The 13951-nt window shown below is 40.1% G+C and overlaps 1 long non-coding RNA gene across 2 annotated transcripts; it reads right to left on the minus strand.

Moving 5' to 3' along the window:
• Nucleotides 1-4664: 4664 nt before the first annotated feature.
• LOC142164647 (uncharacterized) lies at nt 4665-7624 on the minus strand. 2 transcript variants are annotated; one of them, XR_012695489.1, is made up of 2 exons: nt 6877-7624; nt 4665-4914 (listed from the first exon to the last, which is right to left on the minus strand). It is a non-coding gene; the product is annotated as an uncharacterized LOC142164647 (long non-coding RNA). The 2 variants fall into 2 exon arrangements; XR_012695490.1 differs by having other exon boundaries at nt 5676-7624.
• Between the last annotated feature and the right edge of the window lie 6327 nt (nt 7625-13951).

Consider the following 13951-nt stretch of genomic DNA (forward strand, 5'->3'; position numbering starts at 1 on the left):
AAAAGTATAAAGTAGAAACTTATCAGATGTGGATACCAACTCTAATGACCATGACATGCACATTCAGATTAAATGGCCTAAATTGTCAAGCAAGTCTGATGTTCAACTCTTGTTATACCCTTAAACCGTGAAACTGGGCTTCAATGCTCCGATTATCCTATCTGATTGACGATCCTTATTCGACTTGTGGTGCCCGAAGGGTCTTCACCATCAAGCCTCTCTCATTTTGTTCTTTCTCTCAACTTACCATCGCCTTATGGTGCCTGTGAAGGTTTTCACCGATAAGACTCTCTCATTTTTGTTTTCCTTGTGTAGGACAGAGTGTTGCCCCTGATGAGAATCATACCTCTAAGTCGCTTGACTTGGAACTACTCAAAGATTGATCGGAAGGTCTTTCTTTGGACCATAACGTAGGCTTTTGGATAGTATTAGAAACAAAGGGTTTCCTAAAGGCTAAAAAACAGCTTAAAAGGGCTTAAAATTCCAACTTTTGTAATCAGATCTCTTACAACAGCCACAATTTCTGCACCAATTTCTTTGCTTGGGGACTTTTGAATTTTTATTTTGATGGGACCGAACCGTGAGGCTGCCTGCGTATCCTTAAAAGGAATCAGGTCAAACGTAGTTCATGACATAGGAATTGCTTTGTTTTTCTACTTTTCTCTCTCTTTTTTCTTTTTTTCTTTTCTTTACTCTTTTTCCATTTTTTCTTTCTCTTTTTCTTTTCTTTTTTCCTCTTTTCTCTCCCTTTTTTATTCCGTATCTGCTTCTGATTCCAAAAGAGGGATATGAAAGAAAATAAATAAGGCTCAAAGGGGTAACAAAGGATAAAGTATTTAGATAGCATAATAAAATGCCTTCGCCATTCCAATCTTCAAAGCATTCCAAATACAAACAACACAATTAAACAAACCAAAGAAATCATACATAATATCTTTTGACTGCATAAGAATTGATAACCATATCCACATATTTGCCTTCTACATCTGTTAAATACAAGGCACCATTAGACAACACTCTCGTTACCACGAATGGCCCTTGCCAATTTGGGGCAAACTTGCCTTTAGCTTCAACCTGATGCAGCAAGATGCAGTTCAATAGTGTTTCTTTATGTTCTATCTGCCCCAGTTTCACACAATTCTGGCTTGAAGTGATCTCAAAATGCCTTTACTTATTTCCCTCAAATGTCCCTATCATCTTCAAAATTGTTTCATTGCTTCATGACTAAACTAACTTTTAAAACCAGGCTGAGAATTATGCGTGCATGTTATGTCACTAGAGTCAGCAGGAAAAGAACTATAATAGGGAAAGAGAACTAAACAAACACTGACTACAAATAACAAAAAATAGGAAATTGCATTAGACAGATGGTGAAAGGGTTTGAACAACAAAAGAAGTAAAATAAGCTGGGGTTACAACCCTGGAACAAAACCAGATAACACTAAACGAGCTACTACGACTAAACAACCTAGGCAAAATAAAAGGATAGAAGGGTTTGAGTCACAAGGCAATATCCAGATTACAACCCTGAAAATAACCCGGACAATAGAAATGACAACAAAATAAACCATCAAAGCTCCTTCCCGTTTAACCAAGAAATGGAGCATCTTTCCAATTACCAAGCACGACATCTTAGCCTCTGGGTTCCACATCAATATTGCCAAGACCATTACCAACTTCAATATCATTAACTTCAGTCAGCAAGTTCCTAAGAGGATTCGCATGCTCCCTATCACTGTCCTTGATCACAATTACCCCTTCTTGAATCATTCTTTATATTTCCCTTTTCAAAGCACGACAATCTTCAATATTATACCCTTGGACATTAGAGTGGTACATGCATCGTAATGTAGGATCAAAACCTTTTGCATATGGGTCTGGAGTATAGCCGAGGAGCGGCTCAATCAGGCCAGAATGCTTTAACTTTTCAAACAAGCTTGTGTAGGACTCCCCGATTGGCGTGAAACTATTTCTTTGCCTTTGTTCCCCTCCCTGCCCCTATTTTCTAGGGTTTTTGGGTGCTCGAAAATGTTGTGAAGGCAAGAGTGCATTATGCGGTGCTGACGCTTGCCATAAGGAATGACCCAGTGGTTGGACAAATGACCAGACATTGTTCGGAGAATAATACTGAGGTAGATTATGTGGAGCTCGGGGATAGGTTTGGGCTTGGGGTTGAGGCTGAGTATATTGGTGAGGCAGACCCGTTGAACCATGTCCTGATCCTGAGACAACCATGGCAACATCATCATGTTCCTTCTGACCCAGCAAGCTTCCTGTGTTGTTCTGAATTGCTTGTGTTGGGACTTTTAAAGCAGAATAACTCATGATCTTGCTAGACTTCAGCCCATATTCTACCATTTCTCCCATTTTTACCACATTATTAAAAGGCCTACCCACAACCGAGATCAAATGCCCAAAGTAAGTTGGCTCTTGAGCTTGAAGAAAGTACTCGACCATCTCTTTTTCTTCCATTGGGGGATTGACTCTAGCAGATTGCTCTCTCCATTTGAGACCGTATAAAGCTTTCATTAGGCTTCGTTTCTATCTTGGTAAGGGACATGCGATCCAGGATGATTTCTATATTGTACTGAAAGTGCTGGGCAAAGGTCTGAGCCATATCATCCCATGTGTACCACCTGCTAGTGTCTTGGCGGGTGTACCACTCCAGAGCTATCCCACTTAAACTCTGACTGAAATACGCCATCAATAATTTGTCCTTCCCACCGGCGCCTCTCATATTACTTCAGTATCCTCTCAGATAGGCCACGGGATCTCCGTGTCCTTCATACAAATCAAACTTCGGCATCTTAAACCCAGCAGGCAGTTGTATGTCAGGAAACAAGCACAAGTCTTTGTAGGCCACGCTCATCTGGTTCCCTATCCCTTGCATGTTTCTTAAAGACTGCTCTAAGATTTTCACCTTCCTGGATATCTCATCTTGCTCCACTGTCTTAGCAGGCTTTTCAGTTTCACCAGGAGGCTCAAAATGAGGAGCATGAGAGTATGGATCCAAGATTTTGAAAGTTGGTTCTGGAGCATAGTGTTAGGTATCGAGGACTTTGAACACAGTCTCGTTAGAGGATCAAGGAAAAGTAGTAAGAGGAGGAGCTACAAGAGCATGGGTGGCCAAAGGAGCGGGATATGAGGTGGTTTTGGCGGGTAGAGTGTGAAAAGGTTGCAGGTAGACTTCAACAGCAGTAGGAAGCTGGATTTGTGACAGTGGCAAAATGGTGACAAGGCTTTTAGTGTAGTTAGTGGGAATTGATGGTGGAGGACGCCCACTAATCCAGGCTTGGTATATTTCAGTCATCTGTTCTTTCACCCTTAAGACCTCTTCTTTCAACTCAGATTCTGATTCAACAATTCCCTTAGACAGATCAATAACCCTTGTGTTCAACTCTTTGCCAGTCATGACTACCTTGATCTTTGACCTTGTGTTGTATGGATGAGTTACCTTAAGAACCACAAACCAACCACCCTTAATCTGCTCAATGAAGATAACAAAAAGAACAAAATGGGGACATCCTGTTAGCGTTAGGGCATTTAACAGCTAAAAATATCACATTGCGTGCAATGCACCTAACAACAATTAACGGTTCTAGAATGCCTTCGAGGGTCACAAGGTCACTTGGCATCATCCCAATTTTGTTCATTTCAATCTTCTCTTTTCTTTCTTTTCTAGCACTTCTTGGCTTACTCATTTTCCTTCCTCTTTTTCTTCTAATTATCACTCTTTTCTTTCCTCTCATTTCTCACATCCCATAATTTAACCCTTTTTGTTTCCTTCTTTTTTCCTTTTTCTTTTAATAAAATAAAAAAAATAATTCGATCGAACCCTATGTAGGTTGCCTATGTATCATGACATCGCATGAATAAGATCTTTGCGTAGTTCGGGAAGATCGGAAATAAAGTAAACAAACTAACGTTTTTTTTCTTTTTCTTTTCTTTTTTACCTTAATGACTACTCTGATGAGAAAAGAGAAATAAAAGAAGCAAATCCTTTTTTTGAATTTTCTAGACTTAATGTTCTATAACCTATTCTAAACTCAAGCTTAACGAGCATATATTTTTTTATTTTTTTTCTTTTTGAAACAAACACTCTATGGGAAATTATTAAGGAGAAAACCCTACAAGAGAAAAATATTTTTTTTGATTCTTTTTTTAGAAAGAAAATCTAAAGAATAAACCAAAAAAAATATTTTAAATTTTCATTTGATATCCCTGAAGAAAGATTTCAAAACGAGAAATGAACAAGATAGAAAATATTTTTGGATTTCAGTTTTTGATTACCTAAGGAAGAAACTTTAAAGATAAACAAAAGATAAAGTATGCTTTTTTTCTTCTATGTACAATATCCTACAATTCTAGTGAAAATAAAAGAATGGTTTTCATTTTTTCGTTAATTTCTCAAAGAAGAACCTTAAAAGAAAATCTTTTTGGATTTTTGGAATTAATATCTTAAAACAAAACTTTTAAAGAGGTACTAAAAGAAAATTCTCTTTTTTTTTTTTGAATTTTAGTCTTAATGTACTAAAAAGAAGTATAAAAGTAATTTTTTTTATTTCGAGTTCTAGATATTAATTTCCTAAAGGAAAACCACCTCAAAAGAATTTTTTTTTATTTCTAGAATTAGTATTCTAAAGAAAACTTCTAACAGAAAGATAAAACGCAAAACCCCTTTTTTTTTGGATTTTTGAGTTACAACACATTTTTTCAAATACAAAGTAGAAAGTACAATAACAAAAGACTCGACATTACTGTAGAAAACTAGAAAGTAAAAGACGACATAAAATGAAGAACAGACTCAAAACATAAAAATAAAAAAATCTCCTTAAGCAACTCCTGAATGAGCGATCCTGACTAGATGGTCCCGGGGTGTCTGTCATGCTCAAACTCCGGTAAGTAGACCCACACCTGTATGAGAAAATTAGACCAAATAAAGTTAAAGACCTAAAACACTATGTGAGACAAAATACTTCCTGTTGGACACATGCAAAACATGATTGTGACTATTTTTTTAAAATTAACCTATGTGGCTAAAAGTGGCTAAAAATGCAAGATTTGGCTAAGATCCCGCGAAGCCAAGAACCTAAGACTCACTAGGAAGACCGGACCCTATGTAGGTTGCCTACGTATCCCGCCCCGAGAGATGAGAATCAGGTTTGTGTAGTTCGGGCAGATTGGATACGGGCGAGAATTAAAAAAATAACTAATTTAGAGAAAATATGTTTTTTGTCTCTTTTTTTTTTGAAAAATGATGAAATATGTAAACTCTTTTTGGATTTTATTTTCCTTTTTTTTGATTTTCGGAAAATGATGAAAAAGTGTAAAATCTTTTTTTTTTTTGAATTTTCATATTTGTTTTTCTTAACAAAAATGTGACAGAAAACATTGGGCCCTACTTGCTTTATTTTCACACTTCACTCTTTTTTTTCATTTGCCCTCAACTATCATTGGTCCGCCAAATGATCCTTTTACCCTTGAAGAAATGCAACATGTACCATATAGGATGCATTAAGATGGTCTGTTATTTTGGGTACACCTGTCCTAGACGGACCCAACCCCTGTGTTGAGTCCCCAAAGTCAAATGCACGTGATGCAAACAAACGTTCTTATTAGGGATCCAACATGAGGTTATGTTATTCTAAGTTTAAACTTGGGGTTGTGTTCTTGACCTGGCTTACCCGAGCAGACAACTCGAGCCGAAGAGGAAGCAACGTACCGGGAGCACAAAACTCTATCCGACCTTGTTGCTGGCTTAGCCTCGTTCTATTTGGTATAACTTCCAACAGAAAAAGTGGGCCACACGAACATGTGCACCATTCTTTTATTGAAGACTCAGAAGGGAAGCGTAAGAAGGCATTTATATACAATTCAAATAATATCAAAACGGTAAATAGACAGCAATTAGCACAAAAGGTTCACAAAATACAGTAATATTAACAATAAATAAAGCCAAATAAAATCACAAAACAAGCTCGAATTCTTGAACCCTGAACCAGAAGTTCTGGGTTCTTGTCCCAGCAAAGTCGCCAGAGCTGTCACACCTCCTTTTTACTACCACCAGAAGGGGGTATAAAGGGAGTTTTTTTCAATTTTAAGTGACAATCGAAACGGGATTATTTATTAAAATTAGAGTAGCCAATTGGGATAATTTATGGTGTCCCAAGTCACCGGTTTAAAATCCCGAATTGAGGAAAGTTTGACTCTTATTTATGGTCTGCGAACACAGAAATCCGAATAAGGAATTTTGTTAACCCGGGAGAAGGTGTTAGGCATTCTCGGGTTCCGTGGTTTTATCACGGTCGCTTTGATCATACTTGGCTTAATCAAATTGTCTAATCACTCATTTTTAGAACCTATGTGTATTTGTCTCTTTTTAATTAAAAGATTATCTTGAAACAAGTCACACGCACGTGTACCTATTTGGTTTGGCGTGTCAAGAATCGTGTCACGCGAACGTGTCCACAATTAATAACGCCTTATTATTATTATTAAAAAAGTTTAGTCGAAGTTGCGTGAACGCATACCTCGATATTGTTTTTAAATCGTTATTATGTCACGCGAATGTGTACATGTTTCTAATGCAAATGATGAAATATAAGTGATGAAAATATTAAGAGTCTACTTTTCTTTTTCATATTATACCCAATCCCTAAGGCCATTCAAACAATCCATGACAAACTTCAGCCTAAACAATTCACAGGCTTGCTTGGTATTAAATCAAAATTTTAAATCCGAAAACATAAACTAATAAACTATTTAAAATAGATTTTAGATCAACAATGAAGCAAACAAAATAATCAATAACATTCATATCTCAAACACATAAGAAGAATGCTAAAAATTAATTAAAAACGAGGTTTAGGAGTGGACCTCAGATAGAACCTTTCCAATTAACGAAATATCCGACCTTTGAAATTTGGAACACGGACCAGACGAACCTCGAACGAAAATACAACCCAAGAATAGAAAGCCATTGATCGACACCCGAAATAGATCAGATCTAAAGACTGCACCTCTGTGTTTTCATTTTTCTGGCAACTAGAACAAAACAAAACACATATGGCCTGCGCCCGACAGATTCAAATCATTTTTAACCATCTGATTTAGACACAGTAGAAGATTCAAAGGTTAGGACTAATATTGAAAACTATGGGTAAATTCACAACATAAATCAACTACGAATTTTGACAAGAAAAAAATAAAGAAAAGAAGCAGCTGCTAGGGTTCGTTTTCCGGTGAGTTCACTGGTGAGGGAGCGTCGAATTTGAGATGAATGAGTATGGCTGGTGGCGGGTCTCTGGTGTTAGGGAGATGGGGTCGTTTTCTGAAGGTTTTTTTGTGTGTTGCAGCTGTTGGTGTTGGCGAGGGTGTTGCTGGACGTTTTCCGGCGAGAGGTCGCTGGTGGCGTCGCTGCTTCTGGCGAACAACGGCTGGTTTAGGTTGTTTGGTCGCTGGTTTGTTTAATAGGAGGGGTAACAGCTGAGGTAGGGGGTTCAAAGAAGAAGAAGTTTCAGGGGGGGGGTCGTGTATGTAACAGCTGCTGCTGATCCTTTTTAGCTCCTCTCGGGTTTTTTCATGAAGAAGAAAAGGTTTTTGTCTAGGTTGGTCCAAATCTGAAAAAAATGGCTGGAAAGTTAGGTCTAGGGTCTCTTTTTGTAGGGTTTTTTAGGTTAAGGGGTATGGGCCTAGGAATTATGGGCTAGGTCTGAAAATTAGGCTTAAACATGAGTTGTTTGAGCCTAAATTTTATTCTTTCTCCGTGAATGACACTAAAATACGACCTAATTTACTAATTAATCCTACTTAAGTAAAATAATTATTAAATAAGACTAACCATTAAAATAAACCTATTTTTTTGATGTTTTTAAATATCTTATTAAAATAGAAATAAGGTACTATTTTTGTGCTATTTTTTTTCGTTTTACGAAAGGTATAAAAACTAAAAGCAACTAAAAAGAAGAAATATTTTTTGTGATAAAATAAAGTAAAAGAGTCAAAACTAGTTGAAATAACTATATTAGACCTAAACTAAGTATTTAAATGCTAAAATATGTAATATCTTGGGGAGGGTCAAAAATCACATGTCTACAGAGTCGGTTAGGAAGGAAGAAACTAAATAGCAATCACTGACACCGGTCCGACCAAATTGGAGAAGCAAAAGACAGGCGAGGATGATGATTACGAAGTTCCTCGGTCGTTCATAGCCCTTGATGATTCCGATGCCACCAAGTCGACGGTCGATGAGTTGGAGCAAGTCGTGTTGATCAAACACTTGCCCGATCGGAAGGTATTCCTGGGCACGGGGTTGACTCCCGAGCTCAGAAAAAAACTCATTAAATTGCTTATAGCTAACGTAGATTGTTTTGCTTGGTCCCATTTGGATATGATAGAGACCCCCCAGAAGTAACCACTCATAAGTTAAGCTTAGACCCGAAGTTTCACCCGGTTAAACAGAAAAGGAGGCCACAGTCCGAATTCAAGCATACGTTCATCAAAGACGAGGTATCCAAACTCCTTAAAATAGGTTTCATTCGGGAAGTTAAGTACCCGGATTGGTTGGATAATGTAGTAGTAGTTACTAAAAAGGGAAATAAATAATGAATGTCTGTAGATTATAAAGACTTGAACAAAGCGTGCCCCAAAGATTCTTTTCCATTGCCTAACATCGATCGCATGATTGATGCAACGACCGGGCATGAGAAACTCAGTTTTCTCAACTCCTATTCCGGGTACAACCAAATTCGGATGGACCCGGGTGATCAAGAAAATACTTCCTTTATCACTAAATTCGGGACCTATTGTTATAAATGTCGTCCGGGCTAAAAAACGCCGATGCCACTTATCAATGCCTAGTAAACCGGATGTTTGACGGAAAAATAGGAAAATCAATGGAGGTTTACATTGATAACATGTTAGTTAAGTCCCTGTGAGCAGATGACCATTTGAAACATTTGCGGGAAACCTTCAACATACTGGAGAAATACAATATAAAGCTGAACCCGGAGAAATACGCATTCGATGTCGGGTCCGAAAAATTCCTCGGATTCATGATGTCCAACCGGAGAATCGAGATCAATCCCGACAAAATCAAAGTTTTAGAAGACATCTCCGTGGTGGATAGTGTCAAGGTCGTTTGGAGGTTAACCGGTTGCACAGCTGCCCCGGGCCGATTCATATCAAGGTCCTTTGATAAGAGCCATCAGGTCTTCTAGTTATTGAAGAAAAAGTATAACTTTTCATGGACCTCAGAGTTCTAGCAGGCTTTGGAGGAACTCAAACGGTACCTTTTGAGTCTACCCTTCCTCCATGCTCCGAAGATAGACAAGCATCTATACCTGTACTTAGCGGTATATGAGATAGTAGTAAGTGGTATCTGAGTCCGGGAAGAGGAAGGTACGTAATTTCCTATCTATTATGTTAGTAGAACTCTAGGCGAGGGCCGAAACAAGGTACCCTCACCTTGAAAAATTGGCGATAGCTTTGCTAAATGCCTCTAGAAAGTTGAAGCCATACTTTCAGTGCCATCCCATATGCATTCTAACTTCTTACCTGCTAAGGAACGTAATGCACAAACCCGAGATCTCGGGCTGTTTGGCCAAATGGGCCGTAGAAATTAGCAAGTACGATATCGAATATCGCCCCCAAACTGTCATCAAATCTCAAATTTTGGCAGACTTCGTGGCTGGCTTCACGCCGGCCTTAGTACCCGAAGTCAAAAAGGAGTTATTGTTAACCTCGGGGGCTTTCTCAAGAATTTGGACCCTCTTTACGGGTGGTGCCTCGAACGCATAGGGGTCTGGACTCGGCATCGTATTGAAGATGCCTATGGGTAACGTAGTTAGGCAATCCATTAGAACTGTAAAACTGACTAACAATGAACTGGCCATGATTGGAGGTCTTGAACTGGCTAAAAACCTGGGGGACGAAGTGGCCGAAGCTAAGTGCGACTCCCTCCTTGTGGTAAATCAAGCCAATGGGACATTCAAAGTAAAAGAAGAACGAATGTGAAGGTACTTGGACATATTATAGATAACGCTACATCGACTCATGGAATGAACCCTACATTATGTACCCCGAGATCAAAATAGCGAAGCAGATGCTCTAGCTAACTTGGGGTCATCGGTTGATGACAATGAATTCAGCTCAGGAACGGTTGTTCATCTCATGAAATCAGTAGTGGAGGAAGGCCATGCTGAAATAAACTCAACAAGTGACTTGGGACTGGATAAATAAGTATATAGACTACTTGAAGACTGGGAAGTTGCCCTCGAATCCTAAAGAATAAAGGGCTCTACACACGAAGGCGGCCAGGTTTGTCTTGTCAGAAGGTACTTTGTACAAAAGAACATTCGACGGCCCACTCGTCATATACTTGAGGCTGGGAGACACTGAATACGTTTTGAGAGAACTTCACGAGGGCACATGCGAAAACCATTCAGGGGCAGAGTCTTTGGTTCAGAAAATAATCAGGGTCGATTATTATTGAACCGATATGGAGAAAGATGCAAGGGACTTTGTACGAAGATGCGACGGTTGTCATAGGCATGCACCGATGATCTATCTTCCCCGAGAGCTACTACACTCGGTCTTGTCACCTTGGCCATTAATGAAATGAGAAATGGACATTGTCGGCCCCCCTTCCATGGGCACCCGGTAAGGCTCAATTTATACTATTTATGACTGAATATTTTTCTAAATGGATCGAAGCTCAAGCGTTCGAGAAAGTTCAATAAAAAGAAGTTATCAATTTTATTTGGGACCACATAATATGTTGGTTCGAGATACCATCTGAGATCGTGTTTAATAACGGGAAGTCGTTCATTGGCAGCAAGGTAAGCAATTATTTCGAGGACCATAAGATCAAAAGGATCTTGTCAACACCCTATCACCCTAGTGGGAACGGACAAGCGGAGTCTACAAATAAGACCATACTCCAAAACCTTAAGAAAAGGTTGACTGCTACCAAAGGGAAATGGAAGGAAATTTTGCTCGAAGTCTTGTGGGCATATCGTACGACCCCAAAATCTAGTACGGGACCACTTTTTTTTCGTTGGTCTACAGTGCCGAAGAACTAATATCGATCAAAGTGGGAGAATTGAGTCACAAGTTCCGATATGGAACCGAAGAATCAAACGGTGAGGCCATGAGCACGAGCCTGGAACTATTGGATGAGAGACGCGAGGCCGCCCTAGTCTGGTTGGCCACCTAGAAACAGCGGATAGAAAGATATTACAACCAAAGAGCCAACCTCTGACACTTCAATATTAGGGGACTTGGTGTTAAGGAAAGTAACACTGAACACCCGAAACCAAATGGAGGGAAGTTGGGACCAAATTGGGAAGGTATATATCGAGTCATCGAGATTACCGATAAAGGCTCATACAAACTCGAAGCAGGGAACAATGCACAACTATCTAATAACTAGAACGTGACCCACTTAAAATGGTACTACTGCTAAGGAACCCTCATTTACTATTTTTTTATATTATGAATTAGACTAACACTTGCAAGCAACAACCAAGGGAGAATGTAGTTTTTAGGTCTGAAAGCACACGTTGCACTCTTTTTCCTTTAACCGGTTTTTTCCCAAATGGGTTTTCCGACAAGTTTTTTAATGAGGCAATAATAAATCATGCTAACTTAGAGTTGAAGATCGGTTTTAAATTAGAGTCAATGGTAGCATCAACAGTATCCGAGCCCTCTCGAAGATCGACCTCGAATACTGTGGGTCATCATCCTCAGGTCAAGATTTTTAGTAAGGGAGGAAACTTTGTGCTTGAACAGTCTTGGCTCGGTGGTTAGGATTTATTGTAAGGGCCAAACGGTCAAATGAGCCATGCCCGCATAGGCCACCTCAGCCATAATACGAGCTTTTACACGCTTATAATCTTGTATGTTATGCACAGAAATTTTAAAAAAATTTCTACCTTGGTAATACACATTTTTTGCTTCTTAAAAGTATCGAGCCGAAGGGCTATTCCTACCCGGGGACTATTGAGCCCAAGGTCCACCCCTATCCAAGCCCAAAGGGCTAACCCCACTCGGGGACTGTCATCTGAGATAGGTTAAGGCAGCTCAAGTTATCGAAACCCAGAGGCACAAAGCTTATTAGGTAGTGCCTAAACTTTAAAGGCTACGACCACCCTAAAAACAATTCGGAGATGTTTGAAGCCCGTAATCAAAACATAAGCCTTCAACAAAATCATAAACCTGTTCAAAGGTTACCCTTGCCAAAGATATAGTCTAACAACATTTAAGCAAGCATCTTGGGGAAATTTCCGTTCACTCCGAGCTTCCACAAGTTCGAGCAAAAATTGCATTGAGGACATGTCTTGTATGGACCTCAAAAAAATGACTTATTACTACATTTGATTCTGTGATAAGGCATTAGAAATGTTTGCAATTATAAAAAGATTCTAAGATAATAGACTTGAAAATTGCCAAAAGGAATTTTTTTAATATATTCCGGAATATCTTTGCAAAGGCCGAAAATGGCCTCAACAAAATATATGTACAAGATACAAAAACAAAAAAATCCTAAGGCGTCTACGCCTGATCTTCACCGAAATCTGACTCATCACCAGAACCATCGGGGCCTTTGGATTCTTCGGAGCCCTCGGAGCCCTCTTCGCTTCAAGGTTTAGCTAGCTTCTTGGCCTCGACCTTAAGTCTCTTTGCGTCCTCGATCTCAGCAGATAGGTCGTATCCTCGGGCATGGATCTCTTTAGGGTCTCCCCTCAGGATAACCGCCTCACATACTCCGCAGTTGTCTTCAGGTGAGCCTCGACTGCTTTCACATCGGCCCTATACTGAACCACCATCTCTTCAGCATCAGTGGAGTTTGTGCGCAGCTGAGACCTTATAGCTTCATATTCATTACCGAGGGCATTCCGCTCTACTAGAGACGAGCTCAATTGGGTTCGGAGTTCATCATTCAGCTGGGACCGCTTATCAGCTTTCTCCTTCGCCAACCGAAGCTGAACTTCTACCGAAGACAGCTTGGCCTGGGCAGTCTCCTTCTCCAAGTCTAGCAGGTCCATCTTTTTTTTCACCCGTCTGCCATTATTTGGACTTCGTCCATCTCCTTGTGGAGATGGTTGATCTGGTCGATCTTCTGCTGGACTTGCAAAGTATTGTTGTTAGCCTCTACTACCGGACCCTCGTGTCTAACTTCAAAAACTTTTACCTTTTCCACCAGTTCGTCATGCTCCTACCTTAAGGCCGATGCCTCTTTCTGAGCTGTATCCAGTTTGGTCTGGAGATTCTTGGCGACACCCTCTTGCTGCTCGCTAAGAAGCTTGTATATGTCCCCTTTTAGCGAAAGCTCCTTGGTCTCGATCTCGAGCTGATTAACCTCAGCCCGGTATCGAAGAAACTCTCGTGGTGTAGTACTGAGGCCTGCAAAAAGTCGAAAAATATGAGAAGCATCAAACACAGATAACCGTAGATAGATGGGAGGAACCAATGCCTTACCCGGTTTAGCTCCTTCTGCGATTTATTGAAAAGGCATGGCACGTTCATCACATTCATTTTTGGTTGGTCCTCCTCAGTCAGCAGGCATTAGAGATAACTTGCTACTCCCATAGGAGCAGAAAGAACTCAGGCATCCTCTGGGAAGGTGAGAACTATCGATCTCTTGAGACCGGAATACGCACTCAGGGTGGGGAACTGATTGATCAACTTTGGGATCAAACTCGGCCCGCCAACTTCCAAGGAAGGATCCTTCCTCGGCACTTCCAGGTCACCTAACCCAGAAAAATCCTCCAAAATGGACGAGTCCACACCGTCGAAAAAGGAACTAAGGGGATCGTCCGCACTGTGAACTCCTTCGTTGGACCTCTCTTTCCTTGCTCGGGCCTTCTCAAGCATGGAATCGGTGTAAGAAGGCAACCCTGAAATCTCTATTATACCAGGCACATCCTTTGTAGCGAAACCGGCATCCCGG

Source organism: Nicotiana tabacum, chromosome 10 (genome assembly GCF_000715075.1).
Source record: "Nicotiana tabacum cultivar K326 chromosome 10, ASM71507v2, whole genome shotgun sequence".
In the NCBI taxonomy this organism is placed as follows: Eukaryota; Viridiplantae; Streptophyta; class Magnoliopsida; order Solanales; family Solanaceae; genus Nicotiana; species Nicotiana tabacum.